Consider the following 13,931-nt stretch of genomic DNA (forward strand, 5'->3'; position numbering starts at 1 on the left):
AATTGCCTTTTTTAGTATTATGTCACACTAGAACAGTTATTTTTCAACTGTGACCTGTTGCATAATAAAACTATAACTGTTACAAAACAATAAGTCCAAAATCAGCACGGAAGCAGTGTAATACTGGAGACATACTTCTCAACCTCTTAGCACAAGAAAATCTGGACAAAGGCACAAATAATGGGGGGACAAAAGCCCAAAAATAGGGACAAATTTTAAAAATTGCTCTTGTAAACTTAGAAAGTGGCTAGAATAACAGGTCTTGCATTAGCATGCATTTTCTAAAGGATAAGAAGTCTGAAACTCATGTCTATCATTATTTAGTGACCTCAGGCATCAATGGTTTTGCCAGAAAACCACACATTTTATGAGGAACAGACAAAAAACTTGAAGCAAAAATCTTGACATTATGCAAAAATCTGGACATTTGAGAGGTATGACTGGAGAACTTAGACCAACATTCATTAAAAACAAAGGGTAAGGAACTAAAAACAACAAAAAAAATCTTCAGTTACAATAAGGGCACAGTAGAATTTATCTAACCTTTGAAGCCACCTCATTTGAGAACCACTTTTTTCACACAAATGAAAGGCTTGTCACTTCTGTGACAGCAGTTTATATGACCTCATTGTTCATTCATGCTGCCTTCATTCATGTTTGCTAGACTTTTCCTGAGGCATTGTTCCCTTTTGTTGAAGTCTGCTTTCCTATGTACCAGTATGAGTACCTCTTGAGACAATTGTACTTTTAAATGTTATCCTTGGATTTTGTGTTAATTGTTAGCTCCTACAGACTTTTATTATTCCTTTCGAGTAACGGTGACCTAATTTTCTGGCTTTTGTTTGTTTGTATCCCCTCCCCCACTCAGTCAAACACTCATTCAGACACACACACACACACACACACACACACACACACACACACACACACACACACACACACACACACACACACACACACACACACACACCAGCTTACTCACTCATTTTCTGTCTCTGAGTGTGAATTTTCCTTACAAAATAAAAAAAACTTCTAATGTCATTCTTTTAGGAGGTTGTCATTTACAAAATAAATAATAATAAGTAATAATGTCATTTAAAATTGCACTGAGAATGTCTTAGCTGCTTCTTATTAATTTGACCAACTAAATTAACCAGTCGGTTACAGACCTTTTCTAGCCACCGAAATAAAAATAAAATGTGGCTTGAGTTGCTACTCATTCCACAGGGACAAAGATAAACATAGTCTGTGGCTGCAGAGAGGTCAGCTGGATTCAGTGTGTGGTGTCCTTCCTGCCTTACTCACGAACATCATTTTTAAACTGTTTGTCCTGGTGAAGGTCATGATAGTAACAAGTTGAAAAGGGTAGATAAGTCTCCCTTATCCTCAGCAATGGTCTCCAACACATCCTGCGGGATCCTAGGCATTCCAGGCTCATTGGTTCACGGGTACTAGTACTAAGTAACCATGCTATACTGATTAAATCAACCAAAGCCAGATATAAGGTACAAAACAGACACCTGGAGAAAAGATAACCACACATTTGTAGAAATATCAGAAACAATGCCCAGCAGTGTGCAGAGCCAACAATAAAATATATCACACACTTGGAAACAGAGGAGATAGAACTGAATTTTTCTGTTAGCCGATTTGCTAACTTCACCCCCATCTCCACCCCTCAATATTTTTTGAACAAATACCCACATCTACACCCCTCCTCAAATCTTCCAAGAACATGTTCTTAAGGCACTCTTTAAAGTCAAGGACACTTCATCTATGAGCCAGATACCATACCAGGCTGTCTTCTAAAGTCAAGGACACTTCATCTATGGGACCAGATACCATACCAGGCTGTGTTCTAAAGTCAAGGACACTTCACCTATGGGACCAGATAACGTACCAGGCTGCCTACTAGTTAGCCTGAAACATGACTTTTTAGACCCCATATAGAGAATATTCAGTATTGTCCACAAAAGAGGTTTTGTGCCAAGTGAATGGAGGACAGCAGCAGTCATTCCTTTACACAAAGGTGGGGCCTCAACTGACCTTGGTATTTATAGACCTATAAGCCTGACGAGTTTCATCTCTAAGGCCATGAAAATGATTGCTATGGAAGTAACCTACAGATTGTCAGCCAGTTTGGATTTGGCAATGGTGGGTCCTGCCTACTTATTCTAGTTGGTTTCTTCAAAAAAGTCACTGAGGCAGTGGATGAGGGCAAATCAATGTGGACTGCATATCTGGACCTTGAAAAGGCATTTGACACCATCCCACACTCAAGCATTGTAAATACACTCACCCAGCTAAATGTTAACCTCTGTGTAACTCATTGGATAGCAAACTGGCTCACAAATAGAGCAGTCCACACTTACTTCCCAGGTTCTATCTCCTTCAAAAGACCTGTCACTAGTGGAGTGATCCAGGGTTCGGTCCTTGGACTGCTCCTCTTTGGATTTGCTTCTTGGAGGTCAGACCTAATGTTAAGGGTTTGTGGCTGACCAAGTCTGAAAACTGGGTGCCGTCATACTCTCTCCAGTGGACATTGATATTCTACAGGATCACATGTCCTAAATCATGGCCTAAAACCAAATGCCAAGAAATGTATATTTATATGCTCTGGCAAATGTGACTCCCCTTGTAACTACTACACTGACAACACCTCCCCTGAGAATTGACTAGTATATCTGAAATAGCACACTGTGCAACCCATCTAATTCTAAAGGGCATTTCAAATCACTCTAAGGAGACCACTTTACCAATTTATACCTCATGGATGTGCCCCATTATTGAACATAGTGCTACATTTTGTAGACTTTGAATAAACCTTCTATAAAATAACTTTAAAAAGCACAATGATTTCTTGTTAAAAAAACACAGAAAATTTAAACTATTCAAAAAGACTTCAAAACATTATTATGTTTTACTTCATTTAGATTACTGAGAGATGACGTCTACCTGGTCTGTAAGGCCGTGTCTAATATAGCAAATTACGGAATCTAAAACTAAATACAAATATCACTAATAGAAAAAAAAAGTGGCAGATACACCTTTTAAGATTATGGAATAAGGTTCACCATATAATTAGAAGAGGCCAGTCATCAAACATCTATGATTTATGTGTTCATAAGAGGGTACTAGGCTATTGACCCTAGGGCCTATATAAGCCTAGCCAAAAATATACCCTGGCTTTCGCCACCCAAGAAAATTATTTTCCTGTGCCCCTGTCAAACAGAGCCACAGAAGTGATCCCTGGGGTGAATTTCCTATCTCCATTCCAGTCATCAAGATTTTTCTTGAAGAGTGCTAATGAGGAGCTCTGTTTGTCATAGATAGGTAGTCTGTTCCAGAGTATGGTAAATCTCTGGGACAGGAATCTATCCCTCCAGCATGTTCTGTTTATTGTGGTGATAAGGTTTAGGTCCCTAGAGCGTGTAGCTCGGAGGGACTGGTATTTCTTTAAGTGGAGCATGTCCAACAGCTCTGGGTTTGACATAGCTTTGTATGTTAGGCAGAGATAGCCTCTGAGTAGGCGATATGTGACTGAGTAAAGCTGGAGTTTTTTGAGATGGTCTGCATAGGGCATCTGTTTGAGGCCAGTAATCCTCTTTGTGAGGTACACTTCTGTGTCACTGTTAGACAGAGGCACAGTATACTAACCTCGAAAAAGGGCATAGCAAAATTAATTTAAAATGGGTGGCGAAAGCCAAACACACTCTGGCTAGGCTTATAAATGCCCTAGGGCAGATAGCCTAGTATGAACCTATGAACCTATTTCTGTGGCCTTTCCAGTTGTTGTAGATGTCTTGTGAGGTACATACAAAAAGGAGCTTTGTACTCTATAATGGGTCTAATGAGTGATGAGTAGAGGGGAACAATGACCTCTTTTTTTCTGGATGAGAAACCTTTTGTGGTGAAATGAGCCACGTAGAAGGATTTCCTGACCACTGTGGCGATGTGGTTATCAAAGGAGAGACTACTGTCCACCTGTGTCCCATGGTCTCTTATCACATTTTCTGCATTAAGTAGACTACCAGCTATGTGGTAGTTCATGGGTACAGAGTTTTTACCAAAGGGGATGACAATACACTTTTTGGCATTGAGCTTCAGGCCATGGCTTTGACACCAGGCATCTGTCTCAGTGAGGCCCTTTTGTAGTATGTCCACATTGTTAGGAGTTTTGATTATGGCTCCTAGTTTGCAGTCATCTGCAAATGTTGTTAGCCAAAGACCTTCTGTGTTAGCCTGTACTTCAGAGAATTTATTTATTTATTTAATATTTGTTGACTAGGAAAGTCCGACTAGGACAGAGCCTATTTTCAGTGGAGGCCCAGGAAGAAATGCTCCAGATGCATGTCTTTTGGAATGTGTGTGGAAACCTGAAGGAAACTCGTGCGAATGCACGGAGGACATGCAGACTCTGCACAGAAGGCACCCCAGCCAAGAATCGAACCGGAGAACCTCTTGCTGTGAGGTGACAATATTAACCACTGCACCACCCAAAAACAACAGGTTATGTATGTTCTGCCCCAACTCATTGGTAAATACTGCACAAAAACTTCCAGTTCACTGTGTTAACCAAACACTTTTGAAACCTAGGCATCCAGATATACCCTCGATTTAATTTACAGCACCACTTAAGACAAAATTAAAAAATTAATGCACTGCTTTTCCAGGCTACAAAGACAGAAATGCAGCCAGTAGATGAGCAGTACAGTCCAAAATTGAATACAACCTGTAAATTATTTCTGAAGCATCTAAAAAAACCCTAAATGCTTTAAAGACCATGTCCAATATAATTTGTATATTTATAACTCTGTCATGATAAGACAGAACATTTTTGCCCGACTCTTGCTAAGGCAAATTAGATGCCCATTGAACAGAGCTCAACTTTTGACTGGATCATTTTTATTAAAATTAATATAATTATAATCCTTTCCACTTTTCAACAGCTGCTTCAGAACATCTGTGTAGCACCTTAGGTCTCTTCCTCTTAATATCTTAATACTACTTCTCAGTCCTCGTAACAAGATTTACTGTACAATTCAGAGCTTCCCCATGAATGACCCAAGAATCTAGGAATGCTTCCCAACAAGGAAAAAAAAAAAGCCTTCGCCCCTAGATCTGCAGCAGGGGGTAGCTGCCGCAGGAACAATCTGTTAGGGTGCATGATTAACTCTGCAACTGAGGTGTCAATCAGTTCCTGCAGACAGTACTGGGAATCTAATTCTGGCTGTTTAAGTATCGGTCAGTCAGGATGTATGTGTTAGAACTATATAACAATGAGCTAAACGTGCAGCTATTTTGTTGATGCTTAATACTAGTCGGTAAACTCTAATAAGAAGCCATGATAGCGCTTTGCTATAGTTTAACCTAGATGTAATTAAAGAGACATTGTTTATATTCTGGTATATTGTATAAATACTGGACATAAATAAATGATTCTGCAAAGAAGATCTTTTTTGTCCTCAACTCAACTCTGACATGACATTTTTGGTGTGTGTAGCTTCAAACTGTGGGGATACAAAATGGGAGAGGGTACTGCCCAGAACCCCAACCAGCCTAGCTAAAGTTCTGTTCACAAATATGCTCATCTGCAATCAGAATTTAGGGATACCTTAAAATTATGGCAATGTCCTTATGCTTTCAACACAATTCAATTACATAGTAACTACATAACTGTTTTCCTGCTGTATACTAGGAAGTTACACTAGACTTGCATCCAAGGGACCATCAAGAAGCCTAGTTCAAATTCTGAGTTGCTCCCAAGGATTGTCTGGTTAATTGACTTGCTCAAGGACACAAAGTAGGTGAATGAAGGATGAACGAATCAAACCCTGTACCACGGGAGCTATAGCTGACATCCTTCAGCTCTTGTAAATATTCCTACGCAGGACCTATTTCTGCTGCTATTTTATTTGGAATTTCTGCTGCTATTGTAATTGGAATTTTTGAAACTTGTACATTAATACTTTTACATTGTTCGTCTCAATTTATGTAATGTCTCTTGTCAATATTACTATTGTAATTTTTAATCTTTGTATTAGTTACTGTTTTTTCTTTTTGGATTGTCTTGTATATGTATTTGGGGGTCTGTATTAGCAGACCGAAAACTTTGGTGAGCGAACCACAGTTGAGCGACACATAAAGAGCGAAAGCCGGGAATATCGAAACTAGTAAACAGAACAATAAAACAAGTAAAGTGTTACTAAGTATTTTATGCAGGGGGGAAAGCCCCCCTGCACCCCCCACACCCCCGCTACATAAATATACCAACTCCGAGATCGCACTCCATTGAAGTAAAAGGAAGAATCTCCTATGGCGATCTCCATTCATTCTTTCGATATTTCCCACATTCACTCATTTTGTGTCGCTCAAACGGGATTCGCGCAATGCAGTTTTCGTTCGAGTAATATAGACCTGTATTTGGAGCTTTTCTCCACTGAAAATGGGCCTTTGGCTCATTTGGACCCACCCAGTTAACAAATGACAATAAATAAAATAAATAAATTAAAGCTCTGCACCAACTGCCATAAAATATATATTCTTTTTTTCTGTATCTTATTTCCCCAGTGTGATCTAATTGATTCCCCCTTCCCTTTTTTGCATCGTTTCCACTGCTCTTCCCTGGTTAACATATTCCAGCAACCCAACAAATAAATACGTGTCTCAGTGTTAAAATATGCACACACTACGTATGTTAAGCTTGTATATGTAACATTTAAAAATGTATTTATCTGAAATCAAAGAAAGTCTCCTAGATCGGATCTTGATAAACAAGACCAGTACTCCATACAAAGCAGGAGTCCTTCCGGACACCCTTAGTGACTACCAAACTGCCTTCTTACTAAAATACAAACTCCATGCCAACTCTACCCCACTAACGCAAACTACCCAGAACAAAAATAACCTTGACCCAAACAAATTCAAACTTGAACTAAAATACCATAACTGGAACATACTAAAAGAAGTACCCCTAGAAGAAGCTACAATCCAATTCAAGAACACTTTCCTAACTAAATGCCCAAGCCCACTTCGTTCTACAAAACTCAAAATGAATACTGCCCCCTGGATCACCAAAGAGACTAAAAATAAGATTTCTTAAAGGAATAGAGCTTGGCATCACTGGAGAGCCACAACAATTGCAGCAACTAGAGAACAATTCCAAAAGCTTAGAAACGAAACCAAAAAAAAACTATTCTCCAGGATAAAAATAATTATTTCCTACAGTGGCAAAACAGGCAACAAAACAACCCCAAAAAATTCTGGGCAGGACTAAATAAACTACTTCACCCTGGCAAACCCTCCACCCCATTGCCAACCTCCACAGGCAAAATCACAGACATACTTGATTCATTCAACAGATACTTCCTAGAAACCATTTCTAAACTAGTTCAACAACAACCCACTACTACTGTTACCAACATGCCCAAACTTGCAGTCAGTTCCAAGACTCCCTTCCAATTCCAACCCATCCTACCAATTATGTCAAACAATTACTATCCAACTTAAACCTACTACCTTAGCAACAGATGGCATCCCAGCGGAATACCTCCAGTTTGCTGCTAATGAACTTGCCTATCCAATTTTTATTCTACTTAACAGATCTATATCAGAAAACACAATCCCACCAATCTGGAAAACCTCCTACATCATCCCTTTACATAAAGGTAGAACATCCACTGACCTCACCAACTATCTCCCATTGCCATCCTGTCCCCACTGACCTCATCGACTATCCCCCATTGCCATCCTGTCTCCACTAGCAAAAATTCTTGAAAAATGTATACATTACCAACTTATGCCATACCTACTTAATAACCATCTTCTCTCTCCTACCCAGCATGGATTCTGCCCTGCCCACAGTACAACCACAGCCCTTCTTTCCTTTACAAACCTCATCAACCAAAACAGGCATTTAGGTAAATTTAACATCTGCCATATAAGCCTTTAATATGGTCAACCATCCTAAACTACTCCACTCCCTTACTAATCTTGGCCTTAGTGATCACGCACTAGCCTGGTTCCAAAACTATCTACATGGTAGACAACAAGCAGTTTGATGGGACAACAACCTATCCTCACTGCTGTCTATTACCACATGAGTCCCACAAGGGTGCATTCTGGTACCCCTTCTATTCCCCATCTTCATTAATGATCTCCACAGCATATGCCAAGATACAACTGTTATACAATATGCTAATAACTCAACATTAGTCTGCTCAGCTAATGACACAGATGAACTCCTCTCCATTACTCAAAAAGCCTTCCAAATTACAGAACCCTGGTTTCTTAGCAAAAAAACTATTACTTAATCCCAAAAAGACCAAACTGTTGCTATTTAAACCAAACAAATCCATCTCAATGCCCAACACATTCAGTAGGACTATCATCTCTCTAGACACTCCTACTAAACTGCTAGTAGTGACCACTGACAGCAACCTCAAGTTCGATCTACATACAAATCAAACTATTAAAAACATTCACAAAAAAACTTGGCAGTCTTTATAAAAATGAACCATTTCTAACCCAACCTGTTAGAATAACCATAGCTCAAACCCACCTCCTCTCTACACTATACTATGCCACTCCCATCTTCACCAACCTGGCCAAAACTGAAATGGCCAAGGTTAACATCTGCTACAATCAAACTGCTAAATTTGCTACTGCTGCTCCCTCCCATGCCCACCACTGTCATTCACTAAATCAGCTTAACTGGCTTGAATTCCTAAATCTCCTTTCATTCCATCAGCTTTCTTTCTCCCAGAAACTCGTACTACTTCCTGATAAACCCCAGCGCTATCTAATCTACTTAAACTACAAACTAATACCAGACAACTTCGCTCTAGTGATAAGAGACTAATCAAGGTGACCAAAAGCAATAACACAGCAGGTGACTCTCTCTTCCCTAACTACATCGGTAAAATTTGGAAACTCATTACCTTCTGCTATTACCCCAGCCAACTCAATGGTTACATTCAAAAAGCTACTAAAAGAACACATAAAACTCGCATGGCTATGTCCTTGCTACCCACCAGGTTGACCCATATCACACACACACACCCTCTGACCCACACTTGTGCTCCCTTTCACATCTATCCCTTGAAGAAGAATTGTGACTCCTTCGTATAGTGCCTCACCTGCGAACACCCACACCAACAGTCCGCAATTATACACATTCCAACTTTAAACCCAACCACATCTCACAAAACTAACCCTAACATCCACTCCCAACCCCCCTTTTACTTACATTTGTCTCAATCAGTGTTATTACTGGAAACCAGTACATTCTAAGTACTACTTAACTCTAACTTATAAACTATAGAATTTTGTTAAAACTTGTGACTACCAATGAATTTTGTACTTTGTAACTTTAAACCTATGGAATCTTGTTAAATCATGTGATTTCCCATGAATACTTGCTTGCTATGTAGAAATCTCCTACTTGTTTGTTCTTAATCTGTGGAGCTTTTCTCCTCCGGGCCTCCGCTGAAAATGGATATGTATCCAGTTGGACGTTCCCAGTATACAAATGTAAAATAAATAATTTGATCTATTTAATTGATTGATTGTGAATGCACTGGATACTCCTACATGGGTATGAATGTGGTCCAGTGGGATCGATGCCCTACCCTTTTAAACAAATTTAAATTAAATCAATACAAATTTTAATTAAATAAATAAAGTAAAGTTATGTCCAAAATAATCCTGATGTGTATATGGGAAGCGGAAAAAATATCAACAAAGGATTAAATCACTCAAACCTCTTGAATGCGAGTAGGTTATAAGATGGTTATTCAGTCCTATGATCCTACCAACCTTGCAAACCAGAACCATTAGACTGCCCAGACCAGTCCCATTTTTCTAATAACGTAAGCTATCCTGAGTTTTTACATATTCATTTCTCTCTTCTGTAAATATTGAGAAATATTTATGTAGCCCCACCTTTTCAGCATCCTTCTGTAATTAATTATCTAGCTTCTTAAATTTCACTATCTTTTCTTTTATCTGTTCCTTTATGCATACATACACTTTATTTTATTTTAATCAGGATAGTCTGACTGGGAAATTAACCTGATATTGTATGTTTGCTAGAAGAGAGTACAGGCAGGATGGAGTGGGTGGAGAAGAGTGTCAGGAGTGATTTGTGACAGACGAGTACCAGTAAGAGTGAAAGGGAAGGTCTACAAGAGGGTAGTGAGACCAGCTATGTTATATGGGTTGGAGACAGTGGCATTGACAAAAAGGCAGGAGTCAGAGCTTGACATGGCAGAGTTGAAGATGTTATGATTTGCACTGGGTGTGACGAGGATGGACAGGATTAGGAATAAGTATATTAGAGGGTCAGCCCAGGTTGGAAGGTATGGAGACAAAGCCAGAGAGGCAAGATTACGTTGGTTTGGACATGTGCTGAGGAGGGATGCAGAGTATATTGGGAAAAAGATGCTAAGGATGAAGCTGCCAGGTAACAGGAAAAGAGGAACGCCTAAGATAAGGTTTATGGATGTGGCGAGAGGACATGCAGGTGGTTGGTGTGACGGAGCAAGATGCAGAGGACAGGAAGAAATGGAAACAGCTGATCTGCTGTGGCGACCCATGATTGGAGCAGCCGAAAGAAGAAGAAGATTGTATGTTTGCTTACACAACAGTAGCCTAAGAATTATGGGTAAATTACAATAACTTAGAAAATGGAGGGCAAGGAAAGATCAGTGTCCATGATCCCTGGAGAGTAGCCCTAGCAATGCCTGCTCTGGAGTTGGAGAGGGAATACAGTTTGTAATGCTTGGTGAAAGTACGCTTGCTGTTTCTGGTATATTTCTAGAGTTCACCCATTTTTAAAAAGCCCCAGAAGTAGCCAGAGCCCTGGTAGAAATGGGCCTGAGTTTGTCTGGATGTGTCTTGTTATGGTGAGAATATCAAAAAACAATTGCATGAAACAACCATTTAGAAATGAATTGCCCCTTTTCTTACCTTCCTAGGAAATAATCAGAAGTGCTGAAGGTTTTTGTCTTATCAGTTTAGTATCTGAGTCGGCTGTGGACATCCAGAATGAGAAAATTATTTCTCTCATTTTTAGGTTCAGGAAAGAAAAGAGGCAGGTGAGTTGCTTGCCTGAATATAAACTCTGAAATGACCTTCGCCATAAGGGAAAGATTTGTTCTCAACGTTACCTTATCTTGGTGAAAAATGAGACCGAGATGACTCCTCGTAAGAGCTTGTAACTCCGATGTTATTTTTGTGGAGGCCAGAGTGATGTGTACCATTGTTTTCCAAGTTAAGAACTCCAAATCAGCTCTGAGAGCTGGTTTAAAAGGAAAGGGTGTAAGATTTTCCAGTACAAAATTAATATCCCAAGAAGGAGCCATCTGTCTTCTATGTAACCAGCAATGGAAAGCCACTGTTTTACTTGAGTAGAGTAGAAAGGGGGGACTCCTAAGGGCAGAAAAGCACAGATAGCCAAGTGATGATTATTAACAGAAGAATATGAAAGGCCAGACGATAATTAATGCAAATACTGCAAAACCAATGGAGTCTGACTCATAAAAGGATCCTGCTTGTTGTCTTGGCAGTGCTAGATTTTTTCCACTTAACCATATATGATAGCAGGTTTACTTTCCTAATTTAGTATCTGCCTCATGTTTTCAGAAAAAAAGTGCCATAAAGGTATTACAATTCTATAAAACAGGTAATCAATTGAAGAAGTTGAAGGATGGAGTGTTAGGAAGCTTGTGGAAATAGCCCTTGGCCATTTTCAAAAGAAGGGGGAGCCACTATTGCCTATTAGGCAGAAAGGGAGCCACTACAATTTTCTTTGGGGAGTCCTTCTGTATCTTTAGAAGAACCCTGATTATCAGAGGAAAGGGCAGAAAAGCCTACACAAGCATTTCTATCCATGGAAATGAAAAGGCATCTGTCTTTCAGTGCAAGTAGTCATGGAGCAGAATTTCCTTAAATGTCTATTGTGGCTTGAGGCAAACAGATCTAATTGAGAAGTTCCCTACAGATGGATCAATTCCTGGAAAACTCCTAGGTAGAGTTTCCATTGTAACAATCTGTCCTGGTTCTGCAGTAGAAAAAAAAACACATAATTTGTGGGTGTGGGGTACCTTTCTTGGAGCAGGTAGACTACCAGGCAAAGTGCTGGCTGCCAAGAAACCATCCTCTAAGCTGACAATGCAGGAGGAACAGCTGCAGGTTGACGAAAATCTACCTGCAACAAATCATAACATATTTCCTGGGACTCTGGTATTTCTTCTTATTCCTTTATTCTGGTTATAAGGGATACATTTTGAGGTAATTTTTTTGTGGCAAAACACAGTAGACCCAGCCCCCAGCAATTCATTTTGACAGAAGCGAAACACTTTTTTCCCACACAAAAATGATTATTTACACATTATTATTATTATTCCCCACAGGGAACCAGAAACGACTGTACACCAAAAATGGCAACTGACAAACGGGTAGTAGAGTTGTTCTAACAAACTGACTGGAAAAACGGTTTTGAGGTAAAATTTTTTGATGACAGACCCAAAACTACAAGTCCTAGCTCATAATTAGTAATTTTGGTAAAGTAAGCCTTTTTATTACAAAAAATAATAATTTGGCAGAGATTCCCCAAAAGGGAGTCTAGACTAAATATGACTGATTTGAAGTAAAACTTTTAGTGACAAGCGCTAAAAATAAAGTACAGTTGTGTAAACTTGAATTTACCATAACAGTAAGATATTCAAGAGATCACTGCTGTGGTAACCTTGGATACATGGGTTATATCCTGCTAAGGATATAACGGACATACAGCTTACAAAGCTTCAGGGCACCTTCCACATGCCCAAACTGTCAAACAGCTTGAGATGAGCTGATTAAAAGAAAAGTCTGGGTGTGAAGCCCGTAAGAGCTTTCCTGTCAGCAGAGAGAGGGATGCTTAGCCCTGAAAGGACAATGCTAGGAATAACCAAAAAATTAAAAAATAAATGTCCACCCCCTGGCATGAAAAACACCCCCAAAAAAAAGGGGGGGGCGGAGAGAGGGCACTACTAATGTAGCAGTGATCATGTGATCATCTACGATTATGATACGTTCAACTTACACAGCTGTGCGATGTTCTTTGTATTCATCACTGCTACAGCAGCCTTAGCAATATGGGGAGATTACCATAGCTAACTATATTTGGGAGAAGGAAGGAAAAGGGTCTAGCAGTCCCTGGAGAAGGGTCCATGCAAAACTGCTTCTAGACCTAGAGAAGGAATCAAGCTTATAGTGTTTTGTAAAAGTAAATGCAGAGGACCACGTAGGAGCTTCCAGAATACTTCTAGAATCCAACGCTTTCCACAAAAGCCATAGATAAAGCCAAGGCCTGACAGAGTGGGCCTTGACCCTGCCTGGAGTAGATTTGTGATGGAGAGTATAACAAAAGATAACAGCCTTCAATAACTATTTGGAAATAGTCTGTTTTGACACAGATTGTCCCTTGTTACCTTCACAAGAAATGAGCAATTAACCCGAAGATATGAAAGATTTAGTTCTGTCAAAATAGTACCCGAGTTGTCCGTGGGCATCCAAGTTTTGGAGTATCCTTTCTCCTTAGGTTTAGGAAAGAAAACATAGGGATGGATAGCGTGGTTTAAAGTAAACTGGGATAACACTTTTAAGGCATAAAAGAAGGAGATTAGTTCTCAGAGAAACCCTACCCCTAAGGAAAATGAGGTAGGGTTGACTCAAAGAGCTTGCAACTCAGATAATCTTTCTTGCAGAGAGCACAGCAGTCAGTAAAACTATTTTCCATGTTGAACCTCTAGTCATCCAGATTAGCTGGTTAAAATGGAGCAAGTGTTAGCTTTTCTAACACAAAATTAAAATCTCAAGGAGGGTCCACCAGTTTACTTGGAGGCTTCTTATGCAAAACCCTGTTCAAAAACATTTTGTATGAGACTGCT

This window comes from Protopterus annectens, chromosome 10.part0, assembly GCF_019279795.1.
Source record: "Protopterus annectens isolate FY-2018-M chromosome 10.part0, PAN1.0, whole genome shotgun sequence".
In the NCBI taxonomy this organism is placed as follows: domain Eukaryota; kingdom Metazoa; phylum Chordata; order Ceratodontiformes; family Protopteridae; genus Protopterus; species Protopterus annectens.